At 41.5% G+C, this 11,687-nt stretch overlaps 1 long non-coding RNA gene across 1 annotated transcript; it reads right to left on the bottom strand.

Annotated features, from left to right (window-relative positions):
• Nucleotides 1-483: 483 nt before the first annotated feature.
• Nucleotides 484-3,037, bottom strand: LOC124702926. Its single transcript, XR_007002826.1, has 2 exons — nt 2,769-3,037; nt 484-2,525 (listed from the first exon to the last, which is right to left on the bottom strand). It is a non-coding gene; the product is annotated as an uncharacterized LOC124702926 (long non-coding RNA).
• Nucleotides 3,038-11,687: the final 8,650 nt, after the last annotated feature.

Here is an 11,687-nt window from a genome sequence, read left to right on the forward strand (position 1 = left end):
ATAGGAAGTTGTTCACACGACAAGATGCAAATGGCAACTTGTTCCATGTCTCAAGGTAACTTGTTTAAATTACAGTATATGGTGCTGTTTACTGCTCGCAACATAAACTATGGATTCTTGTAAGGTGAGAGATGCAACAAATTTTATGAACTTGTTTACGGAGATGTTTAAATTACAGTCTCTGGTATGGAAGTCCTAAAAACTTGGATGCAATTACAAATAACTTCACCCAGAGAGGTCATAAACAACAGATACGATGGGCTGCCCTTGATGACGCATAGTTGTGAAGAATAAAAAACTGCAACTATCATCAATGATCCTCTCTTTCGTCTCCATCCTCGCTAAACTCCCAAACTCTTTGCTTATGCTCTCTATCTTTTCGAATACATCAATCTAACAGACAACAACATAATTTTTTCAGATCCAATAAGCACATCTTCAGATAGAAATAAGAAACATTACCGTTGCATCGAACAAAATGCATAACAAATTTCATACTAAACTACTATATGAAATAAGATTTCAGTTACAAATCGCAGCAAGTTATTACATCCATGCATAATCACGCAACGGAAACTGAGTGACACCACTGCTTCATATGCATACACAGGAGGTAAAAAAAATAACAATAGGAGGGCCACGGGAGAAGGAACGTCAAGAAATCACCCTTGAAGGAGGGGTCGCCGGTACGGCGGTACGGACGGACCCGAGCTCACAGTGTCCTGTCGAGGCAGCCCTCGTCAAGTCCCTGCTTCAGCTCCCACAACCATAGGGCATATGTGACCTTCCTAGTCGGACCGGTCAAGGCAACAATGGCACCGCTCGGCCCCGTCTTCGCCAGCGAGGCAGTCCCTACCAGCAGGCGGCAGTACGAGGCGGCGCGGGCACCACCCCTGCACGGCCCAGACGACACAGTTCCAGCTAACCAGTGAAACAGTACTTGATGGTCAGCCAAAAAGAATAGAGACAAAAACAAAGTACCAGTAAGACGAACAGAGAGCAAGGCATCCAGCAACAATAAGGAAAACAAGGACAGTAGACACATTGAATCCAAAGAGCGGAAAAGGCAAGCGCGCAGAAAAAAAGTAGTAATTAGAAATGGGAAAATACTTCCGATCATGACAATGCCAGAATGATCCACCAGCCTGCATATTACTCAATCGCTAGCCAGAATTAATAACAGGAAGTGCGCACACATGAAGTTATATAATCTAGTATCGATATCACGTAATGCATAACAAATCCAAAAGAAACAACAGATTTGAAAAAGGCGTGTACAGCTAAACAAGCAGCGGGAGAATTTGGATTAGCAAACCTGAACCAGGAATTGGACCCATCCTTGCCAAACCTGCTTGTCAGGCTGATGTCTCTCAGAACTCCCCATCTGCTAGACTACTACCATAGACAGTGTTTTTTTGTATTCCATATCATAACATTGAACTAAAAGACATATTTAGTACACGAGAAAATCTGTCCGCATCAAGGTTTTTTTGTTCCAAAAGGCTACAGCCTTGTACTGAAATTAATGGAAAATTGGAAACCTTGCCTTAAACCTAACATTTTCATTCCAAAAGGTATCTATGCACCACATTCAAATCGGATCCAAGATAGCAATCGAAATAACATGTATTGTTTCATCGATATTGCTATTTTCCAACCTTAGCAACATAACCCAAAAACCAAAATTCAGAAAAAACAGATGTTGTTTTCCCCTGCAATGCATAAAGGAACTCAGTACATAGATTTATAAGTTGAAAACTACATAGGACTCCTTTTTAATTCAGTGAGCCTCCTAAGCACTATGTGTTAATTAAATACAAACGCAATAAGCCAAAACTCGTATACATGAAGTAGTGACTTTCATACTGCAAAACTGACTGAAGCCATGAAAATCATTCACATGTGCTAAATTTGACATGTGTTGAAGATTGAAAGACATCCAAGCATACAATAGCTCTGACTTTGGCAGAAAACAACACATTGGTATAATTTAAACTTTCAACCAAACTACTTTATAATTGTGGTGTTGAAACTAAGGTGGATCACACTTATCGTGCTTCAGGTTTTACTAATCTAAATGAAGGAAAGCACGCTTATCTTGTTTGTGATAAAATTTAACTAAGTGCAAAACATTTAGAAGGCCACGAGGTTGCTACTCACAGGCAAGAGTTGGGCACGCCATGGCCATGGGATGTCAAACCTGGCGCCACCTATGCACGACGAGCCCCATCGACGGAAACATCCGCAGGTACCTCCACGCAGCCATCACTCACGCTTGCCCAGGAGCCTAAACCAATCAACAACATTGTGTACATGGAGAGAGAGAAAATATGTACATGGGGAGAGCAATGGGGATAACGGTGTGCACCAGGAGGAGGAGCAGCAGCTCCCAGTACGGTGATGGGGGCCTTGCCCGGCTGCCACCGGGGGCAGAGGAGACGCCCAGCAGAAAACACAATGGAAGCACCGTCTCTCTACCTTCTCTGGTTGTCTCCTAAATGGTTGCGGCCTTGAAGAACCACATCCTGCAATGAATAAACAAAGAAGAAATCACAAAACTAATATGTCTGATTTAACAATCTAGAAATACATAAGAGAAGAGAGGCATTGATAGCCGGCGTCTGCCATCCTTGCTCCTCCACCTCCAGCCCTAAACCGGCCAGCGCTGCCTGCCAAGCTCACTTCCTAGTGCCCCACCTCCATAACCACCTTCCTCTCCCGCTTCTCCACCCCCGCCCTGATAAAAATCAAGGATGATGAGCATGAACCTGGTCCTCCGTGATGGATTCTTGCAGTGCCTCCTCCCTCCCGCCACCAACGCCACCCCATCCGGTTCTGTCCCGTCCATGGCACCAGATGACAACCAGGAAGATGATGAGGAAGCCCATCGCACCAGATCGGAGTTACTGTTGGCGCGGAGAGAGGGATGCTGCCCAGCGCCGCCGGTGGCCTTTGAAGAGGATGTGACGGGGAAGCAGGGACCGCGCCTGCCCCGAGAAAAACCCGCGAAGAGGAGCCACGCGGAGGCGGCCGCGGCAAGGAGCAGCAATGGTCCAGTGACAAGAGCCCCAATTGCTTCTCACGCTGCCTGCCGCCGCCACCCCGCGTCCAACCGCCGCGGTCGCTCGGGCGCATCCAACCGCCGCCGCATCCAGACGGCGCCGTCGCCGGCCCCCGCGTACAGCCGCTGCCGTCGCTCGGGCGCATCCAGACTCCGCCCCGCCGCATCCAGACGGCGCCGTCGCCGGCCCCCGCGTACAGCCGCTGCCGTCGCTCGGGCGCATCCAGACTCCGCCGCCGCTGAGCACGCTCCCTTCCACCGACATCCCCCGCGTCCATCCCCCGCGTTCCCTCGGGCGCCACTCTCCCTGCGCTCGAGCCGGAGAGAGGAGAGGAGCGGGAGTGGGGAGGCGGAGACGAGAGAGACGCCGGCTCAGATATTTTCACAAATCGAGATCTAGGTTTCACCGCGGGACATGGGCGCGATGCGGACGTGGCGATTTACCTGGGTCGCTCGCTGAAACACGGGTCCCGCACGCACACGGGCCCAATCGTCATAGAGTGATGCAGACAAGCAAGAAGTGAAAGAAAAATTACCGCATCCAACGGTGGCTGTGAAAAGCGGAGGTGAGAGATCGTACGGCTCTTCTCATTGGACGAACAGGATTGATGTGCCCCTTCGAAAGCCTCAGTTGGCCGGGTAGTCTAGCGACTTTTAAGGATAGAAACTAGATGACCCGCTGCGCTATCGCGCAGGCATAATCAAGTCCGAATTTAAACCATAAGGATCATCTTATTGTAGGCTCGGAGCGAAGCTCTGCCCCTATCGTCGCCGCTATGGTGAAGGGAGGGCCGCTGGGTTGGCTGGCCATCCAGGCTGAGCTCCATTAGAATCCAACGGCATGCACAGGAGGAAATATCCTCGACAGCACCTTTGCCCTCCTTTGGCTACTCCCTCTACCCCTATTCGACAGTTCCTTCCGCCTCTCGTACGTCCTCCTCTTCCTCTTCTGACCCCTTAGACCCACCCAATATCCTTACTGTTAGGGGTGTGGACCGAACATATATTAATCAAACTAAAGAACATTTATTTGATACAAGCGAAAGAAATATTAAATAGAATATCAAACATTTATCAAGCAAAGTAACAAAACAGATGTCGATTTTATACATATACATTCAACCATTTTTCTTACTCAGTGAATAGTCATGGCAGCAAGTACGAACTAATTTATACATAAATAAAGTAGACCAGCAATATCATGGGTACAAAACATTACTTAAGCATACTACTACCATAGGTACATTATAGAACTCAAATGATGGTACTTATGTGTGCATTCTCTGAAAATGTTCTCAAATTTATAATGGAACATTGAAACCCTTCTGGAACGATTCTGCAGGAATTTGCTAATCATCCACTTCCAGATTAACACCTGTTGTAGCGTTCCATCACTGTGAGTGGCCCAAACTCTTCTGCCTCTGGATCCATCACCGGTTAACAAAAGGCTGGAGCTACATACAATAATAATTGAAGGAACAAATCTTTTTTGGTGAGTCCAAATAACACTTCTATACTCAACGTCTGCCGACGATCCTGGATGGTAACCATCTGTATCAAACATGCCGAAAGGGGAAAGCAAATCTTCAAGCAGGCAAACAAACAACTATATCCATCAACTTACGAAGATGGTTTGAGAAGGTGTCCCTTTAGCCCGAGCATAAAGCGACGGTAACATGTGTATCTAAACGAGAGAAGTCATGTTCTAACCACTATAATATGTAATTCTATAGACAAAGAAATATGAAATACAAAACTAAGATATTTCATCTCAAATAGATGCTAAAACAATTCAAATAGTCAACATGATTTATAGTGCGCCTTGGCGCACGATCCCGTGAATCCCGTGTATAAGCGAGAAACTGTTAATAATCTTTTTATGTATTACAAATCGTTGCGAACCGCAGTAAATTATAAACATAGAAACAAACCACCAGGAAAATAGGAGAAATAGGTATTATAGCAATTAACTATTGTTTGTCTGTACGATAGCAACAAAAGCATGGAAGCAATGCTAAAATTTACAAATGTCTGTCTCCTAGGCTAGGCATGAGTCTACTAAAAGCTAGCTGCACACGGACAATACCCGCACAACTCAACAAAAGTGACACAATAATCTGCATAGTCATGGACATGGCAACATAGGAGAAACATCCAGGAAGAATCGGATAGCACAAAGACCGAATTTCCTATAAAATCAGAGGTATATCATGTTATTATTGTGTTAGCCAAGAACAAACGAAGCATAAATTGTGTAAATAAATATTTATATGATACTACTACCATATTAAGAGGCCTACATCAGATACTATTGTAGAAAATAAGACATGAGCATTTGCATTTCAAATGGGTGGTAAAGCATATTGTGAATTGTCATTAGTACACTACTGATAATTGATAATTTATTATGTTTAAAGAGTCCAGTACCAAGAAAAAGTTCGTAAGCAGATCATGCATGCACATTCAAAATAAAAATAAGAGTACCATAAAACATGAATGAGAACCTGGCTTAGTCGGACAACTTTCAAGAATTTAATAGGACTCATATATGGCTATAGCCTAAGTGGAGAAGTGTAGTTCATGTCAATTTCACCATTGTAGCCAAGTAAATATCATTTTGCATCAGCATCTTGCAAATATATTTCATATTTCAACTAAGAAAGGACCAAAAAAGCTATCAAATAGGAATGCTTATATGTTTCGCTGCAAAAATACCATTGCGGTCTGCTAGTTTCTTGAGTTCTGATCAGCCTACGACATAAGGTTGCATCCAGTTCCACCATCCTGATATATCTGAAAAATGTACTTGTATTACAAAATTGACATTTTCTCAATGAACATATCTGTGTAGAATGGTTGACTTAGTTTAACCGTGCAAATTCGAGAAGCAAAAACATAGACTTAGTTTAACTATGCAAATGCGAGAAGCAAAGGGATACACTTGGAGTAAAAAATGCAGACAGATCTAAAAAGGGTGTAATGACATTTTCTAAAGGAACATATCTATGTAGGATGATAATCTCTAGTTTAACAGTTCAAATTCGAGAAGCAAAGGCATACACTTACAGTAAAATATACAGACCGGTCTAAAAGGGTGTTAGATGATTTTTCAAATGCTAGACCTGCATTGAAAGTACTGATATGTCCCCACACATGGATACTCATGGTTCGCCTAATTCTGTAGCTAATTCTCTTTTTGGAGAATCCTTTCACTAAATTTCGAGAGTGGCACAGGGAGTAGAGAAGTGCATATACATTTTTATTTTGCTCTCTCTGATTTACTTCATGCAGTTCTACCATGCCATATTTTCTGGTACACTCAACATCTCTATGGAAGGGAATTTGATCACAGACCTTCTAAAAATCATCAATTGGTAATTGCAAACCACCAGTCCACCAAGAAGAGAATAACCCAACATGAAATATCAGAGTGTGAAGTCAATTGATATATTCAGTAAGGCGTGAAAAATTACTGATAATAAACATAGCTAAGATGATAATAAATTCATCAAACCATGAAGTAAAATCAAAGCAAAATAATGCAAGAAATATACACACACCCCCCTTGTCATTTGCTAAACTATTGAATTGTACACTCAGGCTGTAGCTAACCTTATCATTCAACTAAACATATATTAGCACCATGAGGCAGTTCTAATGTACCTAAAGATGAACTTTGGAATAGCGAAAAGAGATTGTATACCTGCAAATTTAAGCAAGAATATGAGCTGCAAAGAATTGTTCATCAGCTCCAACAATATATGGAGAAACAAAGGGTGAACAGAACACCCAATACCTGTGTTTCATCAAATGGCAGTGGGCATTAGAAATGTCCCTCTGCTACTGGTCCCTTTTCATCGAAAAAAAAATCCGCTGCGAAATTTTGCACCAAGGTAAATAACTTTCAATGTAAAACTAACTCAAATAGTCACAAAACCTGTCGTAATAACATACTTTATTTTATAGGGATAAATCTTCTTCCGGTAATTGTTTCACAAAAATAGAATGCAGAAAAAACTTGAATAGAACAGAACCATCTCTCTTTCTTTGGTTAGTTAGTAGTAACCTCACCACTGAATACTGAAGTAATACATCTAGAATGCACGAATAACACGGTGAGAAGGATCTGGAAACATGCATAGCTCAATTTTGAATCATCGTGGGGAAAATAATTCGTTACGCATATTATATATATAAGAAGGTTCCCTTTTTTCTCTAGCCGAAATTGTGTCACTTATACACTAACCACAATTTATTCATCTCCTGTGAAAGTCTACATTTATTTAGTTCCCTAGATCTATCTCAAAGTCTCACATTAACATGACACTACCTATCGCCACGGTCTGATGACACTATAACTGAAACCGTGTGAGCTCATATGCCCATAATCTGAGAAGAGCGTGAACAATTGTCCATGAACACCTGATGAAAAATGATACTTGGACTAATAACTCCATTTCCTCATTCACAACACAAGGCAAATATATAATAGCAAAAATAGTCCATTCCTCACTGGACTCTTTTGGCTGCATCAGAGTCGTATACAAGAACTACATTAGTAACTCTATACAGAACTCGTACATAATCTAGAAGGCTACACTATTATGAGTAAACAGAGGAACCAACTATGAGAAAATATGATCCATGGTTAACCAAGAACATACACATGGTTATCCAAGAAAACGAACCTCGGAGAAAATATGAAGGATGCACTTTAGTGCTCAAAGGCTGGAATATTTCTACTTGGTAACAACAATGAACAAAAGGTAACTCAAAAAAGCAGGAGTCCAACAGAGGTGGACTCGATCAACACACTCAGTCAATCCATATATCATTTGTTGGCTGAACCATATAACTCAACATACTTCTTGTTGGCTGAAACATATAACTTTTCTCGAAACGGTTTAAAATATACCTTTAAACTAAGATATTTTTTTATGTCGAGGTTTTATCTGTCGACATTTCTCAATGGTAATTTTGATTGTCTGGCTTACAGACATAGTGATAATGTGTGAAAATAGATCTTTGTTTCACAAGCCATCCAAAAATATGGCAGAAGAAAAGAGCGATGCCTTCAGATTATTTAGTGTGTATTGCAATAACATAGATTGAAGAACTTCTCGAAGCAAATGTAATGGCAAACAACCAGGTCAAGTGCTTTTAAACAATGGGGCACGTATTACTATGGTCACATAGGATATATTATGTTCATAGATAATTAAGTATGATTCTGACACTTCCGAGATAGTCCGATAATTCTACCAATTCATAAGCACTATCACTTAAATATCAAATTATGCTTACTGCAATGAATGAAACAAATATTATCTGTTAATTTTCGAAGTCATTTGAATTTTCCCAATCGAAACTCAGAGAATTATACTGCTACAACAAGACTAAACAGACATATCTGTTCACTTCCAAGTGACAAACTGAAATTTGAGGAGCACAGGAATATTAGAGGTGCACATTTTATTTTAATAAGAGCAAAAGCGATAAACATCGAAACAAAGTGATTGAAATGATACTCACAAATAACAGGCAAAGGTAGCTCCGATAGATGCTCTGGATCATCACCGTCTTCCGCGCCACCTCGCCCTTGTCAATCAGCCTTTAAGGGGAAACAGAGAAAATAAGGAGCATCATAGATTCATCAGTAAAAGAATTTATCAAAGATATATAAACAACTCAACAGGCAGATAAGGATATATGTAATCTTTGTTGAATCAAAATCGGCACAAACCTTCCTCATAAACGACGGCCACCCTGGCTGGCGCAAGTGGTAGTGAAGAAGCCACGAAGGCAGAAGTCAAGGCCGTCGCTATTGGCCGCGTCGCCACTGGAAGAGGAATCATGCACCCGTGTCGAGGGCATGGAAGAAAATGAGCATCTTGAAGAACACATGTGGTATCCTCGTCTGCCGCATCACGGCGTCGGCATCCTCTCCTCAGAGTCGCAACAGTCTCCGTTCTCCATGTCCCTCATCCACCCTGCGCTTCCTGCAACCATCGGCAACACACATACCCTTGATCAGTCAAGGGACACTGACCAATTCCAGATACAATACCACGGCCTAATTAGATCATCATAGTAGTACCTTATTGTTGACCTGCAGCAATATCTGCGTGTACACTTCATACGCTGCAACGAATTGTTACCCAAAGAGAGATTTGTCCAGGATGTTGTAATATCCTGCATCTACATCCCGATGGCCTTCAAGGCCTCAAATACAACCACATTCAGGCTCAACTTCACGAAATCTTAGGTACAAACAAACCAAGGTAAACTCTGATGAATTATACCTCTGTTTTTAGGGGGAAATCACCAAACTTGAGTCAGGTTGCTGCTCGTGCTCTTTCCTTCATTACCAGGCAAAAAAATTCCACTATACTGCTGGGAGCAAAGCACAGCGATTAGAGACTCACTGATATCTGTATCATGACCCAAAAATCCGGCCATGTCTGGCCAAGTCATTAACCAATGCCACCATGGTGGTGCCACAAGAGTGAGACGAATACATAGATACTCCAACGGTTGTCTCCTATTTGTAGCCATCTGTAGAGGATAAAAGAGCTATGAAACAGAATGAAGAATAATTAAAGCATGAAGGTGGTAAGGATAAGCAACTACAAATAATAGGTTCAATACTGTGACAAAGAATGCGTATATTCTGTAGTCAATCTTAGATGGAAAGACTATCCTTAAGTAGGAATATCTACATGTAATTTGATTAAGGTCTTCTTATAAGATGTAGAATAACATGCGCATACAAGATAGAGGCAGAAATGCTATCACAAAACACACTGCTAATAGCGTAGTACAGAGATGAAACATAAATATCCAAAAATTAAATTCTTCCTAGCTTTGTAAGACTGCTAATAGCATAGTACAGAGATGAAACACAACTATCCAAAAATTAAATTCTTCCTAGCTTTGTAAGACATGTAAGATATGCGGGACCATAATTCCGTTCAAATTATAGAAGAAACTCTACCTTTTCCAAAGAATAACAACATACCTCTGAGGCCATTAAGTTTGTGTACATTTCTGCAGCATAGGAAGCACACATTCGTGGATTGGCATTATCTTTTCAATATCTATAATGCTTAAACCAACATAATTCCCTGGAACAAAAATACAGATTGTTCAGCTGATTCCCCACTAAACAGAACACGCAAAGGTAATATACAGGTTTGTAGGAAATTAGCAGAGCATTAGGTATGAAACAACCATTTCTAATAACATGACATACCACAAAGTTCCCAAATAACCAAAAATACGAACCATTTATGTTGATTTGATAGACCTGCCATATATGCAGGTAAAGAGAACTGGCAACAAAACCCAATCGACATTTTTAAAACGGGTCTGTAATAAGGTAGAGTAATCAAACTTTGTAATCTCATATCTAACTAATCATGTAGATATTCTCTACATAAATCCATAAACATAAGCTACCTATATTCAGTTTATAGGGCCACAGATAATAGTCACTCTCCCAACCGAAGGGAGTGATGATAATTTTTAAACGTGACCTACTTCCATTATTTAGCTTGACCTAATGGCACATCAAAAATACTCTTTAACACACTGCCATCACTCAAAACGCAAGAATCAGCCCCAGTTTTTTTATTGTCATGAAACTGCTATACTACTCCAAATTTCTACCCGCACATACAGCAAAGATAATGCATGATGAAAAGGGTAATGAAAAGAACCTAGCAAGGGCACCTTTAAGTAGCAGACCAACGACCACCATTGGTGACCTTCTTTGCAAGCTACAGAAACAAGGGAAAGAAAATAACAAAGGCACACGAAATGCATGACAGTAATATAAAATCAATATTAATGTCATGATAAAGCTTTCTTAAATATTCGTGTACAAAAAGTAGCTGCAAGATTATATGAACAATTCAGCATTAAACAATATATACTGAGAGAGCTCACACTTTCCTATCAGGAAAAATAACTTAGCAATAGAAAGGCAGAGGTCACACTTGACAGAAACTACAAAATGACAAGAAGAATAGAGTTCACATTTCACATTAACTATACTATGTCCGGGAAAGGAAAAGCAAATGATCCTCGCCAAATGAAACATAAGAACCAGGTCTAGTAGAACCTGTCATCTCATTCCTACTAAAGCATTGGCATAATCAGCCATACACTCTCAAGAACTGAAGTTCATTCGCATCGCACAAGTTTTGAGTGACAGGAGCTTACTTTGGAGTCCGCTCCCGCCGTTTTTCTAAACTGCCGCACTGCACCCTGCGCTCACCGGTGCTCAATATCGTCCCACATCGCTCGAGCCACTGCCAGCATACTCGATGTTCACCGGGGTATTCTCTTCCTCCTCCAAATCCAAGCCCTACCGAAACATATCAAGAAATTAAGTTTCTGCAATTTATGCACACTACAACAATATTAAACCTCTGTACCTAGGTCACGATGGCAATTTTATCCATGGATCCGGGTATCCACGGATATTCGACCCGCCGGGCACGGGTATGGAGGGTTGATTGTGTCCATGGATTTCATGGGGCGGATATCCGATAATTCATGGAGCGGGCACGGGTAGAGCTTTTGCTCCATGGATATTTAATGGATATCCAACTGACATGTGGGC

The sequence above is a fragment of the Lolium rigidum genome, chromosome 3 (genome assembly GCF_022539505.1).
Source record: "Lolium rigidum isolate FL_2022 chromosome 3, APGP_CSIRO_Lrig_0.1, whole genome shotgun sequence".
NCBI lineage: Eukaryota > Viridiplantae > Streptophyta > Magnoliopsida > Poales > Poaceae > Lolium > Lolium rigidum.